The following is a 16,686-nucleotide window of genomic DNA, read 5'->3' as shown; positions in this document are numbered from 1 at the left end:
AAGATAACCCTTGGTTTCCGTGGGGCCGGGATCCCCCTTGACCCTAAACACGGGGTCATCTCACCCTGCAGTGACCTGTGACTCTGACAGCCCTGCATATGGGCTTTGAAATCCATGAAATAGCACTGTTGAGGCCCTGAAAACCCTTTCCAAACTGGGAACAAAGACCTGTCCCCTTCATGGTCACTTAAATGTCGTAGCGAACTGAGGGCCAACTTTTTACTTAATTACTGGGAAACTGCCTTCTGAGAGGTTAGGTACCTCCAGCTGCCTTCCAGAGTATAAACCACAGGAAGTTGGGGAGTTTCCGTCCTCTTGGGATTCTCCAATGCATTCCCCTGGCTCTACCAGCCTTTACACTTGAACACATCAAGCTGTTGGCCGGGCAACAAGCCCTGATCTACCTGAGGTTTTCTGGCTGTTCACTAGGACAAGCACAACCACTCGGCCTCCTTACCACTTCTGGCTTCCCGGTGACCCCTCCCCTTGATGATGTCAGAGGACTCAGTTGGTCCACGCCCCAAAATCTTAACACACTGAACACCTTAGGCTGTCCACGTGGCCCTTCCCCCTTGATTATATCAGCACTTCCGGATGGTACCAGGGCCCCAATACCATAAACACCTGAGCACTTTAGCCTCCCGAGGTGGCCCCTTCCCCTTGATGACCTCAGCACTTCCGGCTGGTCCCCGGGCCACAAACCCATAAACACCTGAGCAGCTCAGCCTCGACACGTGGCTCCTTCCCCATGATTACGTCAGCACTTCCTGCCGGTCCAGATTCCCTAACCCTTTATCCACCACAGCACTTCTTGCTCTTCACCTGGGCCTTACAATACCCTTGGTCTTCTCAGCCCTACGACTGCCTTCTGGCAAATCCCAATTGGTTATATGAACACTTTAAACTGGTTACTGAGACCCAAACCCTTGTTCATGTGACCATTTCCCACTGTTCCCCAGGCCCTTGGTCACCTCACAAAGGAGCCAAACTGGCTGGCCCTAAGTTCATAAGACCTGGGGTGATTTTCCTATCTCTGGAAGTTGGATTAAGGGCTTAACACCCACAACCTCAGGTAAACTCTTGTCCACAGACTGCCTCTTCTCCGGTGGAATGGTGTCCAGCAGCGCGTCTCCCGCACTCCTTTCAGACAACCCAGGGTGTCCATGAGGCCAGGGATCCACCAAGCTCTCTAAAATGGGGTCATCTCACCCTGCAGTTACCTGTGTCTCTGACAGACCTACAAAAGAAATTTGAAATATGGGAAACTGCAGTGATGAAACACTGAAAAGCCTTTCCAAACTGGGAGCAAAGGCCTGGCCCTCAATGGTCACTCATATTTAGTAGGGAACTGAGAACCAGCTTTTTGCTTAATTCCTGGGGAAATGTCCTTCCATGAGGAGAGCTACATTCTTGATGCCTACCAGAGTATGGACCACAGGAAGTTGGGGAGTTTCCGTCCTCTTGGGATTCTCCAATGCATTCCCCTGGCTCTACCAGCCTTTACACTTGAACACTTCAAGCTGTTGGCTGGGCAGCAAGCCCTGATCTACCTGAGGTTTTCTGGCTGTTCACTAGGACAAGCACAACCACTCGGCCTCCTTACCACTTCTGGCTTCCCGGTGACACCTCCCCTTGATAATGTCAGAGGACTCATTGGGACCTGGCCCCAAAATCTTAACCATCTGAACACATTAGGCTGTGCACGTAGCCCTTCCCCCTTGATTATATCAGCACTTCCGGAAGGTACCAGGGCCCCAATACCATAAACACCTGAGTACTTTATCCTCCCGAGGTGGCCCCTTCCCCATGATTACGTCAGCACTTCCTGCCGGTCCAGATTCCCTAACCCTTTATCCACCACAGCACTTCTTGCTCTTCACTTGGGCCTTACAGTATCCTTGGTCTTCTCAACCCTACGGCTGCCTTCTGGCAAATCCCAATTGGTTATATGAACACTTTAAAGTGGTTACTGAGCCCCAAACCCTTGTTCATGTGACCATTTCCCACTGTTCCCCAGGCCCTTGGTCACCTCACAAAGGAGCCAAACTGGCTGGCCCTAAGTTCATAAGAACTGTTGTGATTTTCCGATCTCTGGAAGTTGGATTAAGGGCTTAACACCCACAACCTCAGGTAAACTCTTGTCCACAGACTGCCTCTTCTCCGGTGGAATGGTGTCCAGCAGTGCGCCTCCAGCACTAATTTCAGACAACCCAGGGTGTCCATGAGGCCAGGGATCCACCAAGCTCTCTAAAATGGGGGCATCTCACCCTGCAGTTACCTGTGACTCTGACAGACCTACAAAAGGGATTTGAAATATGGGAAACCGCAGTGATGTAACCCTGAAAACCCTTTCCAAACTTGGAGCAAAGGCCTGGCCCTCAATGGTCACATATTTAGTAGGGAACTGAGAACCAGCTTTTCGCTTAATTCCTGGGGAAATGTCCTTCCATGAGGAGAGCTACATTCTTGATGCCTACCAGAGTATGGACCACAAGAAGTTCGGTAGTTTCCGACCTCTTGGGATCCTCCAGTGTATTCTCCTGGCTCTACCAGCCTTTACACTTGACCACTTCCAGCTGTTGACCTGGCAGTAGGCCTGGTCTACCTGAGGTTTTCTGACTGTTCACTGGGACAAGTCCAACCACAAGGTCTCCTTATCACTTCTGGCTGTCAACGTGGCCCCCTCCCCTTGATGACATCAGCAGTCACAGCTGGTCCTGGGCCCGAAAATGTAAAACAACTGAACACCTTGGGCTTTCCACTGGGAATCTCCCCCATGATGACCTCATCACTTTTGGCCAATACCCGGACCCAAACTCATTACCACCTGAGCACTACAGCCTGTACACGTGCCCCGCCCCCACACCCCAGTGAATGACATCAGCACTTCCTATAGGTACACGATCCCCAACCCTTAATCCACCGGAGCACTTCCGGCTGTTCACCTAGCCCTCACCATACCCTAGGTCACCTGAGCAGTTCTCACTGTCCACGTGGCGCTTCCCCCTTGATGACATGAACACTTCAAACTGGTTATCGGGTCCATACCCTTGTTCATTTGACTATTTCCCACTGTTCTTTAGGCTCTGCTTCACCTCACCAATGAGCGACACTGGCTGGCTTTCTAGCTCTTAAGAATAGGGCTGATTTCCCAAGCTTTGGAATTTGGCTTCATGACCTAAAACCCACAGACCCAGGCTTTCTTCCACTCACAGACTCCCTCATCTCTGGAGGGATGTTGTCCAGCAGTTTGCCCCCAGCATTCCTTTAAGATAACCCTTGGTTTCCGTGGGGCCGGGATCCCCCTTGACCCTAAACACGGGGTCATCTCACCCTGCAGTGACCTGTGACTCTGACAGCCCTGCATATGGGCTTTGAAATCCAAGAAATAGCACTGTTGAGGCCCTGAAAACCCTTTCCAAACTGGGAACAAAGACCTGTCCCCTTCATGGTCACTTAAATGTCGTAGCGAACTGAGGGCCAACTTTTTACTTAATTACTGGGAAACTGCCCTTCTGAGAGGTTAGGTACCTCCAGCTGCCTTCCAGAGTATAAACCACAGGAAGTTGGGGAGTTTCCGTCCTCTTGGGATTCTCCAATGCATTCCCCTGGCTCTACCAGCCTTTACACTTGAACACATCAAGCTGTTGGCCGGGCAACAAGCCCTGATCTACCTGAGGTTTTCTGGCTGTTCACTAGGACAAGCACAACCACTCGGCCTCCTTACCACTTCTGGCTTCCCGGTGACCCCTCCCCTTGATGATGTCAGAGGACTCAGTTGGTCCACGCCCCAAAATCTTAACACACTGAACACCTTAGGCTGTCCACGTGGCCCTTCCCCCTTGATTATATCAGCACTTCCGGATGGTACCAGGGCCCCAATACCATAAACACCTGAGCACTTTAGCCTCCCGAGGTGGCCCCTTCCCCTTGATGACCTCAGCACTTCCGGCTGGTCCCCGGGCCACAAACCCATAAACACCTGAGCAGCTCAGCCTCGACACGTGGCTCCTTCCCCATGATTACGTCAGCACTTCCTGCCGGTCCAGATTCCCTAACCCTTTATCCACCACAGCACTTCTTGCTCTTCACCTGGGCCTTACAATACCCTTGGTCTTCTCAGCCCTACGACTGCCTTCTGGCAAATCCCAATTGGTTATATGAACACTTTAAACTGGTTACTGAGACCCAAACCCTTGTTCATGTGACCATTTCCCACTGTTCCCCAGGCCCTTGGTCACCTCACAAAGGAGCCAAACTGGCTGGCCCTAAGTTCATAAGAACTGGGGAAATTTTCCGATCTCTGGAAGTTGGATTAAGGGCTTAACACCCACAACCTCAGGTAAACTCTTGTCCTCAGACTGCCTCTTCTCTGGTGGAATGGTGTCCAGCAGCGCGCCTCCCGCACTCCTTTCAGAAAACCCAGGGTGTCCATGAGGCCAGGGATCCACCAAGCTCTCTGAAATGGGGGCATCTCACCCTGCAGTTACCTGTGACTCTGACAGACCTACAAAAGGGATTTGAAATATGGGAAACCGCAGTGATGAAACCCTGAAAACCCTTTCCAAACTGGGAGCAAAGGCCTGGCCCTCAATGGTCACTTATATTTAGTAGGGAACTGAGAACCAGCTTTTCGCTTAATTCCTGGGGAAATGTCCTTCCATGAGGAGAGCTACATTCTTGATGCCTACCAGAGTATGGACCACAAGAAGTTCGGTAGTTTCCGACCTCTTGGGATCCTCCAGTGTATTCTCCTGGCTCTACCAGCCTTTACACTTGACCACTTCCAGCTGTTGACCTGGCAGTAGGCCTGGTTTACCTGAGGTTTTCTGACTGTTCACTGGGACAAGTGCAACCACAAGGTCTCCTTATCACTTCTGGCTGTCAACGTGGCCCCTCCCCTTGATGACGTCAGCAGTCTTAGCTGGTCCTGGGCCCGAAAATAGAAACCACCTCAACACCTTGGGCTTTCCACTGGGAACCTCCCCCTTGATGACTTCATCACTTCTGGCCAATACCCGGACCCAAACTCATAACAACCTGAGCACTACAGCCTCTACATGTGCCCCACCCCCACACCCCCATGAATGACATCAGCACTTCCTATAGGTACACGATCCCCAACCCTTAATCCACCAGAGCACTTCCGGCTGTTCACCTAGCCATCACCATATCCTCGGTCACCTGAGCAGTTCTCACTGTCCACGTGGCGCTTCCCCCTTGATGACATGAACACTTTAAAGTGGTTATCGGGTCCAAACCCTTGTTCATTTGACTATTTCCCACTGTTCATTAGGCTCTGGTTCACCACACCAATGAGCGACACAGGCTGGCTACTTAGCTCTTAAGAATAGGGCTGATTTCCCAAGCTTTGGAATTTGGCTTAAGGACCTAAAACCCACAGCCCCAGGCAATCTTCCACTCACAGACTCCCTCTTCTCTGGTGGGATGTTGGCCAGCAGTTTGCCCCCAGCATTCCTTTAACATAACCCTTGATTTCCGTGAGGCCGGGATCCCCCTTGACCCTAAACCCGGGGTCATCTCAACCTACAGTGACCCGTGACTCTGACAGCCATGCATATGGGCTTTGAAATCCAGGAAGTAGCAGTGTTGAGGCCCTGAAAACCCTGTCCAAACTGGGAACAAAGACCTGAACCCTTCAAGGTCACTTAAATGTCGTAGCGAACTGAGGTCCAACTTTTTACTTAATTACTGGGAAACTGCCCTTCTGAGAGGTTAGGTACCTCCAGCTGCCTTCCAGAGTATAAACCACAGGAAGTAGGGGAGTTTCCGTCCTCCTGGGATTCTCCAATGCATTCCTCTGGCTCTACCAGCCTTTACACTTGAACACTTCCAGCTGTTGGCCGGGCAGCAAGCCCTGATCGACCTGAGGTTTTCTGGCTGTTCACTAGGACAAGCACAACCACTCGGCCTCCTTACCACTTCTGGCTTCCAGGTGACCCCTCCCCTTGATGATGTCACAGGACTCAGTCTGTCCTGGCACCAAATCTTAACCACCTGAACACCTTAGTCTGTCCACGTAGCCCTTCCCCCTTGATTATATCAGCACTTCCGGAAGGTACCAGGGCCCCAATACCATAAACACCTGAGCACTTTAGCCTCCCGAGGTGGCCCCTTCCCCTTGATGATGACAGCACTTCCGGCTAGTCCCTGGGCCACAAACCCATAAACACCTGAGCACCTCAGCCTGGACACGTGGCCCCTTCCCCATAATTACGTCAGCACCTCCTGCCGGTCCAGATTCCCTAACCCTTTATCCACCACAGCACTTCTTGCTCTTCACCTGGGCCTTACAATATCCTTGGTCTTCTCAGCCCTACGACTGCCTTCTGGCAAATCCCAATTGGTTATATGAACACTTTAAACTGGTTACTGAGACCCAAACCCTTGTTCATGTGACCATTTCCCACTGTTCCCCAGGCCCTTGGTCACCTCACAAAGGAGCCAAACTGGCTGGCCCTAAGTTCATAAGAACTGGGGTGATTTTCTGATCTCTGGAAGTTGGATAAAGGGCTTAACACCCACAACCTCAGGTAAACTCTTGTCCACAGACTGCCTCTTCTCCGGTGGAATGGTGTCCAGCAGCGCGCCTCCCGCACTCCTTTCAGACAACCCAGGTTGTCCATGAGGCCAGGGATCCACCAAGCTCTCTAAAATGGGGGCATCTCACCCTGCAGTTACCTGTGACTCTGACAGACCTACAAAAGGGATTTGAAATATGGGAAACCGCAGTGATGAAACCCTGAAAACCCTTTCCAAACTGGGAGCAAAGTCCTGGCCCTCAATAGTCACTTATATTTAGTAGGGAACTGAGAACCAGCTTTTCGCTTCATTCCTGGGGAAATGTCCTTCCATGAGGAGAGCTACATTCTTGATGCCTACCAGAGTATGGACCACAAGAAGTTCGGTAGTTTCCGACCTCTTGGGATCCTCCAGTGTATTCTCCTGGCTCTACCAGCCTTTACACTTGACCACTTCCAGCTGTTGACCTGGCAGTAGGCCTGGTCTACCTGAGATTTTCTGACTGTTCACTGGGACAAGTCCAACCACAAGGTTTCCTTATCACTTCTAGCTGTCAACGTGGCCCCCTCCCCTTGATGAAATCGGCAGTCTCAGCTGGTCCTGGGCCCGAAAATCTAAACCACCTGAACACCTTGGGCTTTCCACTGGGAACCTCCCCCATGATGACTTCTTCACTTCTGGCCAATACCCAACCCAAATTCATAACCACCTGAGCACTACAGCCTCTACACGTGACCCGCCCCCACACCCCCGTGAATGACATCAGCACTTCCTATAGGTACACAATCCCCAACCCTTAATCCACCAGAGCACTTCTGGCTGTTCACCTAGCCCTCACCCTATCCTAGGTCACCTGAGCAGTTCTCACTGTCCACGTGGCGCTTCCCCCTTGATGACATGACCACTTTAAAGTGGTTATCGGGTCCAAACCCTTGTTCATTTGACTATTTCCCACTGTTCATTAGGCTCTGGTTCACCACACCAATGAGCGACACTGGCTGGCTACTTAGCTCTTAAGAACAGGGCTGATTTCCCAAGCTTTGGAATTTGGCTTAAGGACCTAAAACCCACAGCCCCAGGCAATCTTCCACTCACAGACTCCCTCTTCTCTGGTGGGATGTTGGCCAGCAGTTTGCCCCCAGCATTCCTTTAACATAACCCTTGGTTTCCGTGAGGCCGGGATCCCCCTTGACCCTAAACTCGGTGTCATCTCAACCTGCAGTGACCCGTGACTCTGACAGCCATGCATATGGGCTTTGAAATCCAGGAAGTAGCAGTGTTGAGGCCCTGAAAACCCTGTCCAAACTGGGAACAAAGACCTGTCCCCTTCATGGTCACTTAAATGTCTTAGCGATCTGAGGGCCAGTTTTTACTTAATTACTGGGAAACTGCCCTTCTGAGAGGTTAGGTACCTCCCGCTGCCTTCCAGAGTATAATCCACAGGAAGTTGGGGAGTTTCCGTCCTCTTGGGATTCTCCAATGCATTCCCCTTGCTCTACCAGCCTTTATACTTGAACACTTCCAGCTGTTGGCCGTGCAGCAAGCCCTGATCTACCTGAGTTTTTCTGGCTGTTCACTAGGACAAGCACAACCACTCGGCCTCGTTACCACTTCTGGCTTCCAGGTGACCCCTCCCCTTGATGATGTCAGAGGACTCAGTCGGTCCTGGCCCCAAAATCTTAACCACCTGAACACGTGGCCCTTCCCCCTTGATTATATCAGCACTTCCGGAAGGTACCAGGGCCCCAATACCATAAACACCTGAGCACTTTAGCCTCCCGAGGTGGCCCCTTCCCCTTGATGACGTCAGCACTTCCGGCTGGTCCCTGGGCCCCAAACCCATAACCACCTGAGCACCTCAGCCTAGACACGTGGCCCCTTCCCCATGATTACGTCAGCACTGCCTGCAGGTCCAGATTCCCTAACCCTTTATCCACCACAGCACTTCTTGCTCTTCACCTGGGCCTTACAATATCCTTGGTCTTCTCAGCCCTACGACTGCCTTCTGGCAAATCCCAATTGGTTATATGAACACTTTAAACTGGTTACTGAAACCCAAACCCTTGTTCATGTGACCATTTCCCAGTGTTCCCAAGGCCCTTTGTCACATCACAAAGGAGCCAAACTGGCTGGCCCTAAATTCATAAGAACTGGGGTGATTTTCCGATCTCTGGAAGTTGGATTAAGGGCATAACACCCACAACCTCAGGTAAACTCTTGTCCACAGACTGCCTCTTCTCCGGTGGAATGGTGTCCAGCAGCGCGCCTCCCGCACTCCTTTCAGACATCCCAGGGTGTCCATGAGGCCAGGGATCCACCAAGCTCTCTAAAATGGGGGCATCTCACCCTGCAGTTACCTGTGACTCTGACAGACCTACAAAAGGGATTTGAAATATGGGAAACCGCAGTGATGAAACCCTGAAAACCCTTTCCAAATTGGGAGCAAAGGCCTGGCCCTCAATGGTCACTTATATTTAGTAGGGAACTGAGAACCAGCTTTTCGCTTAATTCCTGGGGAAATGTCCTTCCATGAGGAGAGCTACATTCTTGATGCCTACCAGAGTATGGACCACAAGAAGTTCGGTAGTTTCCGACCTCTTGGGATCCTCCAGTGTATTCTCCTGGCTCTACCAGCCTTTACACTTGACCACTTCCAGCTGTTGACCTGGCAGTAGGCCTGTTCTACCTGAGGTTTTCTGACTGTTCACTGGGACAAGTCCAAACACAAGGACTCCTTAGCACTTCTGGCTGTCAACGTGGCCTCTCCCATTGATGACGTCAGCAGTCTCAGCTGGTCCTGGGCCCGAAAATCTAAACCACCTGAACACCTTGGGCTTTCCACTGGGAACCTCCCCCATGATGACGTCATCACTTCTGGCCAATACCCGGACCCAAACTCATAATCACCGAGTACTACAGCCTGTACACGTGCCCCGCCCCCACACCCCAGTGAATGACATCAGCACTTCCTATAGGTACACGATCCCCAACCCTTAATCCACCAGAGCACTTCCGGCTGTTCACCTAGCCCTCACCATACCCTAGGTCACCTGAGCAGTTCTCACTGTCCACGTGGCGCTTCCCCCTTGATGACATGAACACTTCAATCTGGTTATCGGGTCCATACCCTTGTTCATTTGACTATTTCCCACTGTTCTTTAGGCTCTGGTTCACCTCACCAATGAGCGACACTGGCTGGCTTTCTAGCTCTTAAGAATAGGGCTGATTTCCCAAGGTCTGGAATTTGGCTTAAGGACCTAAAACCCACAGCCCCAGGCTTTCTTCCACTCACAGACTCCCTCTTCTCTGGAGGGATGTTGTCCAGCAGTTTGCCCCCAGCATTCCTTTAAGATAACCCTTGGTTTCCGTGGGGCCGGGATCCCCCTTGACCCTAAACACGGGGTCATCTCACCCTGCAGTGACCTGTGACTCTGACAGCCCTGCATATGGGCTTTGAAATCCATGAAATAGCACTGTTGAGGCCCTGAAAACCCTTTCCAAACTGGGAACAAAGACCTGTCCCCTTCATGGTCACTTAAATGTCGTAGCGAACTGAGGGCCAACTTTTTACTTAATTACTGGGAAACTGCCCTTCTGAGAGGTTAGGTACCTCCAGCTGCCTTCCAGAGTATAAACCACAGGAAGTTGGGGAGTTTCCGTCCTCTTGGGATTCTCCAATGCATTCCCCTGGCTCTACCAGCCTTTACACTTGAACACATCAAGCTGTTGGCCGGGCAACAAGCCCTGATCTACCTGAGGTTTTCTGGCTGTTCACTAGGACAAGCACAACCACTCGGCCTCCTTACCACTTCTGGCTTCCCGGTGACCCCTCCCCTTGAAGATGTCAGAGGACTCAGTTGGTCCACGCCCCAAAATCTTAACACACTGAACACCTTAGGCTGTCCACGTGGCCCTTCCCCCTTGATTATATCAGCACTTCCGGATGGTACCAGGGCCCCAATACCATAAACACCTGAGCACTTTAGCCTCCCGAGGTGGCCCCTTCCCCTTGATGACCTCAGCACTTCCGGCTGGTCCCTGGGCCACAAACCCATAAACACCTGAGCAGCTCAGCCTCGACACGTGGCTCCTTCCCCATGATTACGTCAGCACTTCCTGCCGGTCCAGATTCCCTAACCCTTTATCCACCACAGCACTTCTTGCTCTTCACCTGGGCCTTACAATACCCTTGGTCTTCTCAGCCCTACGACTGCCTTCTGGCAAATCCCAATTGGTTATATGAACACTTTAAACTGGTTACTGAGACCCAAACCCTTGTTCATGTGACCATTTCCCACTGTTCCCCAGGCCCTTGGTCACCTCACAAAGGAGCCAAACTGGCTGGCCCTAAGTTCATAAGACCTGGGGTGATTTTCCTATCTCTGGAAGTTGGATTAAGGGCTTAACACCCACAACCTCAGGTAAACTCTTGTCCACAGACTGCCTCTTCTCCGGTGGAATGGTGTCCAGCAGCGCGTCTCCCGCACTCCTTTCAGACAACCCAGGGTGTCCATGAGGCCAGGGATCCACCAAGCTCTCTAAAATGGGGTCATCTCACCCTGCAGTTACCTGTGTCTCTGACAGACCTACAAAAGAAATTTGAAATATGGGAAACTGCAGTGATGAAACACTGAAAAGCCTTTCCAAACTGGGAGCAAAGGCCTGGCCCTCAATGGTCACTCATATTTAGTAGGGAACTGAGAACCAGCTTTTTGCTTAATTCCTGGGGAAATGTCCTTCCATGAGGAGAGCTACATTCTTGATGCCTACCAGAGTATGGACCACAGGAAGTTGGGGAGTTTCCGTCCTCTTGGGATTCTCCAATGCATTCCCCTGGCTCTACCAGCCTTTACACTTGAACACTTCAAGCTGTTGGCTGGGCAGCAAGCCCTGATCTACCTGAGGTTTTCTGGCTGTTCACTAGGACAAGCACAACCACTCGGCCTCCTTACCACTTCTGGCTTCCCGGTGACACCTCCCCTTGATAATGTCAGAGGACTCATTGGGACCTGGCCCCAAAATCTTAACCATCTGAACACATTAGGCTGTGCACGTAGCCCTTCCCCCTTGATTATATCAGCACTTCCGGAAGGTACCAGGGCCCCAATACCATAAACACCTGAGTACTTTATCCTCCCGAGGTGGCCCCTTCCCCATGATTACGTCAGCACTTCCTGCCGGTCCAGATTCCCTAACCCTTTATCCACCACAGCACTTCTTGCTCTTCACTTGGGCCTTACAGTATCCTTGGTCTTCTCAACCCTACGGCTGCCTTCTGGCAAATCCCAATTGGTTATATGAACACTTTAAACTGGTTACTGAGCCCCAAACCCTTGTTCATGTGACCATTTCCCACTGTTCCCCAGGCCCTTGGTCACCTCACAAAGGAGCCAAACTGGCTGGCCCTAAGTTCATAAGAACTGGGGAAATTTTCCGATCTCTGGAAGTTGGATTAAGGGCTTAACACCCACAACCTCAGGTAAACTCTTGTCCTCAGACTGCCTCTTCTCTGGTGGAATGGTGTCCAGCAGCGCGCCTCCCGCACTCCTTTCAGAAAACCCAGGGTGTCCATGAGGCCAGGGATCCACCAAGCTCTCTGAAATGGGGGCATCTCACCCTGCAGTTACCTGTGACTCTGACAGACCTACAAAAGGGATTTGAAATATGGGAAACCGCAGTGATGAAACCCTGAAAACCCTTTCCAAACTGGGAGCAAAGGCCTGGCCCTCAATGGTCACTTATATTTAGTAGGGAACTGAGAACCAGCTTTTCGCTTAATTCCTGGGGAAATGTCCTTCCATGAGGAGAGCTACATTCTTGATGCCTACCAGAGTATGGACCACAAGAAGTTCGGTAGTTTCCGACCTCTTGGGATCCTCCAGTGTATTCTCCTGGCTCTACCAGCCTTTACACTTGACCACTTCCAGCTGTTGACCTGGCAGTAAGCCTGGTTTACCTGAGGTTTTCTGACTGTTCACTGGGACAAGTGCAACCACAAGGTCTCCTTATCACTTCTGGCTGTCAACGTGGCCCCTCCCCTTGATGACATCAGCAGTCTTAGCTGGTCCTGGGCCCGAAAATAGAAACCACCTCAACACCTTGGGCTTTCCACTGGGAACCTCCCCCTTGATGACTTCATCACTTCTGGCCAATACCCGGACCCAAACTCATAACAACCTGAGCACTACAGCCTCTACATGTGCCCCACCCCCACACCCCCATGAATGACATCAGCACTTCCTATAGGTACACGATCCCCAACCCTTAATCCACCAGAGCACTTCCGGCTGTTCACCTAGCCATCACCATATCCTCGGTCACCTGAGCAGTTCTCACTGTCCACGTGGCGCTTCCCCCTTGATGACATGAACACTTTAAAGTGGTTATCGGGTCCAAACCCTTGTTCATTTGACTATTTCCCACTGTTCATTAGGCTCTGGTTCACCACACCAATGAGCGACACAGGCTGGCTACTTAGCTCTTAAGAATAGGGCTGATTTCCCAAGCTCTGGAATTTGGCTTAAGGACCTAAAACCCACAGCCCCAGGCAATCTTCCACTCACAGACTCCCTCTTCTCTGGTGGGATGTTGGCCAGCAGTTTGCCCCCAGCATTCCTTTAAGATAACCCTTGGTTTCCGTGAGGCCGGGATCCCCCTTGACCCTAAACACGGGGTCATCTCACCCTGCAGTGACCCGTGACTCTGACAGCCCTGCATATGGGCTTTGAAATCCAGGAAGTAGCAGTGTTGAGGCCCTGAAAACCCTGTCCAAACTGGGAACAAAGACCTGTCCCCTTCATGGTCACTTAAATGTCTTAGCGATCTGAGGGCCAGTTTTTACTTAATTACTGGGAAACTGCCCTTCTGTGAGGTTAGGTACCTCCCGCTGCCTTCCAGAGTATAAACCACAGGAAGTAGGGGAGTTTCCGTCCTCCTGGGATTCTCCAATGCATTCCTCTGGCTCTACCAGCCTTTACACTTGAACACTTCCAGCTGTTGGCCGGGCAGCAAGCCCTGATCGACCTGAGGTTTTCTGGCTGTTCACTAGGACAAGCACAACCACTCGGCCTCCTTACCACTTCTGGCTTCCAGGTGACCCCTCCCCTTGATGATGTCACAGGACTCAGTCTGTCCTGGCACCAAATCTTAACCACCTGAACACCTTAGTCTGTCCACGTAGCCCTTCCCCCTTGATTATATCAGCACTTCCGGAAGGTACCAGGGCCCCAATACCATAAACACCTGAGCACTTTAGCCTCCCGAGGTGGCCCCTTCCCCTTGATGATGACAGCACTTCCGGCTAGTCCCTGGGCCACAAACCCATAAACACCTGAGCACCTCAGCCTGGACACGTGGCCCCTTCCCCATAATTACGTCAGCACCTCCTGCCGGTCCAGATTCCCTAACCCTTTATCCACCACAGCACTTCTTGCTCTTCACCTGGGCCTTACAATATCCTTGGTCTTCTCAGCCCTACGACTGCCTTCTGGCAAATCCCAATTGGTTATATGAACACTTTAAACTGGTTACTGAGACCCAAACCCTTGTTCATGTGACCATTTCCCACTGTTCCCCAGGCCCTTGGTCACCTCACAAAGGAGCCAAACTGGCTGGCCCTAAGTTCATAAGAACTGGGGTGATTTTCTGATCTCTGGAAGTTGGATAAAGGGCTTAACACCCACAACCTCAGGTAAACTCTTGTCCACAGACTGCCTCTTCTCCGGTGGAATGGTGTCCAGCAGCGCGCCTCCCGCACTCCTTTCAGACAACCCAGGTTGTCCATGAGGCCAGGGATCCACCAAGCTCTCTAAAATGGGGGCATCTCACCCTGCAGTTACCTGTGACTCTGACAGACCTACAAAAGGGATTTGAAATATGGGAAACCGCAGTGATGAAACCCTGAAAACCCTTTCCAAACTGGGAGCAAAGTCCTGGCCCTCAATAGTCACTTATATTTAGTAGGGAACTGAGAACCAGCTTTTCGCTTCATTCCTGGGGAAATGTCCTTCCATGAGGAGAGCTACATTCTTGATGCCTACCAGAGTATGGACCACAAGAAGTTCGGTAGTTTCCGACCTCTTGGGATCCTCCAGTGTATTCTCCTGGCTCTACCAGCCTTTACACTTGACCACTTCCAGCTGTTGACCTGGCAGTAGGCCTGGTCTACCTGAGATTTTCTGACTGTTCACTGGGACAAGTCCAACCACAAGGTTTCCTTATCACTTCTAGCTGTCAACGTGGCCCCCTCCCCTTGATGAAATCGGCAGTCTCAGCTGGTCCTGGGCCCGAAAATCTAAACCACCTGAACACCTTGGGCTTTCCACTGGGAACCTCCCCCATGATGACTTCTTCACTTCTGGCCAATACCCAACCCAAATTCATAACCACCTGAGCACTACAGCCTCTACACGTGACCCGCCCCCACACCCCCGTGAATGACATCAGCACTTCCTATAGGTACACAATCCCCAACCCTTAATCCACCAGAGCACTTCTGGCTGTTCACCTAGCCCTCACCCTATCCTAGGTCACCTGAGCAGTTCTCACTGTCCACGTGGCGCTTCCCCCTTGATGACATGACCACTTTAAAGTGGTTATCGGGTCCAAACCCTTGTTCATTTGACTATTTCCCACTGTTCATTAGGCTCTGGTTCACCACACCAATGAGCGACACTGGCTGGCTACTTAGCTCTTAAGAACAGGGCTGATTTCCCAAGCTTTGGAATTTGGCTTAAGGACCTAAAACCCACAGCCCCAGGCAATCTTCCACTCACAGACTCCCTCTTCTCTGGTGGGATGTTGGCCAGCAGTTTGCCCCCAGCATTCCTTTAACATAACCCTTGGTTTCCGTGAGGCCGGGATCCCCCTTGACCCTAAACTCGGTGTCATCTCAACCTGCAGTGACCCGTGACTCTGACAGCCATGCATATGGGCTTTGAAATCCAGGAAGTAGCAGTGTTGAGGCCCTGAAAACCCTGTCCAAACTGGGAACAAAGACCTGTCCCCTTCATGGTCACTTAAATGTCTTAGCGATCTGAGGGCCAGTTTTTACTTAATTACTGGGAAACTGCCCTTCTGAGAGGTTAGGTACCTCCCGCTGCCTTCCAGAGTATAATCCACAGGAAGTTGGGGAGTTTCCGTCCTCTTGGGATTCTCCAATGCATTCCCCTTGCTCTACCAGCCTTTATACTTGAACACTTCCAGCTGTTGGCCGTGCAGCAAGCCCTGATCTACCTGAGTTTTTCTGGCTGTTCACTAGGACAAGCACAACCACTCGGCCTCGTTACCACTTCTGGCTTCCAGGTGACCCCTCCCCTTGATGATGTCAGAGGACTCAGTCGGTCCTGGCCCCAAAATCTTAACCACCTGAACACGTGGCCCTTCCCCCTTGATTATATCAGCACTTCCGGAAGGTACCAGGGCCCCAATACCATAAACACCTGAGCACTTTAGCCTCCCGAGGTGGCCCCTTCCCCTTGATGACGTCAGCACTTCCGGCTGGTCCCTGGGCCCCAAACCCATAACCACCTGAGCACCTCAGCCTAGACACGTGGCCCCTTCCCCATGATTACGTCAGCACTGCCTGCAGGTCCAGATTCCCTAACCCTTTATCCACCACAGCACTTCTTGCTCTTCACCTGGGCCTTACAATATCCTTGGTCTTCTCAGCCCTACGACTGCCTTCTGGCAAATCCCAATTGGTTATATGAACACTTTAAACTGGTTACTGAAACCCAAACCCTTGTTCATGTGACCATTTCCCAGTGTTCCCAAGGCCCTTTGTCACATCACAAAGGAGCCAAACTGGCTGGCCCTAAATTCATAAGAACTGGGGTGATTTTCCGATCTCTGGAAGTTGGATTAAGGGCATAACACCCACAACCTCAGGTAAACTCTTGTCCACAGACTGCCTCTTCTCCGGTGGAATGGTGTCCAGCAGCGCGCCTCCCGCACTCCTTTCAGACATCCCAGGGTGTCCATGAGGCCAGGGATCCACCAAGCTCTCTAAAATGGGGGCATCTCACCCTGCAGTTACCTGTGACTCTGACAGACCTACAAAAGGGATTTGAAATATGGGAAACCGCAGTGATGAAACCCTGAAAACCCTTTCCAAATTGGGAGCAAAGGCCTGGCCCTCAATGG

Source organism: Plecotus auritus, assembly GCF_963455305.1.
Source record: "Plecotus auritus genome assembly, chromosome: 5".
Classification (NCBI taxonomy): Eukaryota; Metazoa; Chordata; class Mammalia; order Chiroptera; family Vespertilionidae; genus Plecotus; species Plecotus auritus.
Note: the sequence above shows the minus strand (reverse complement) of the source record.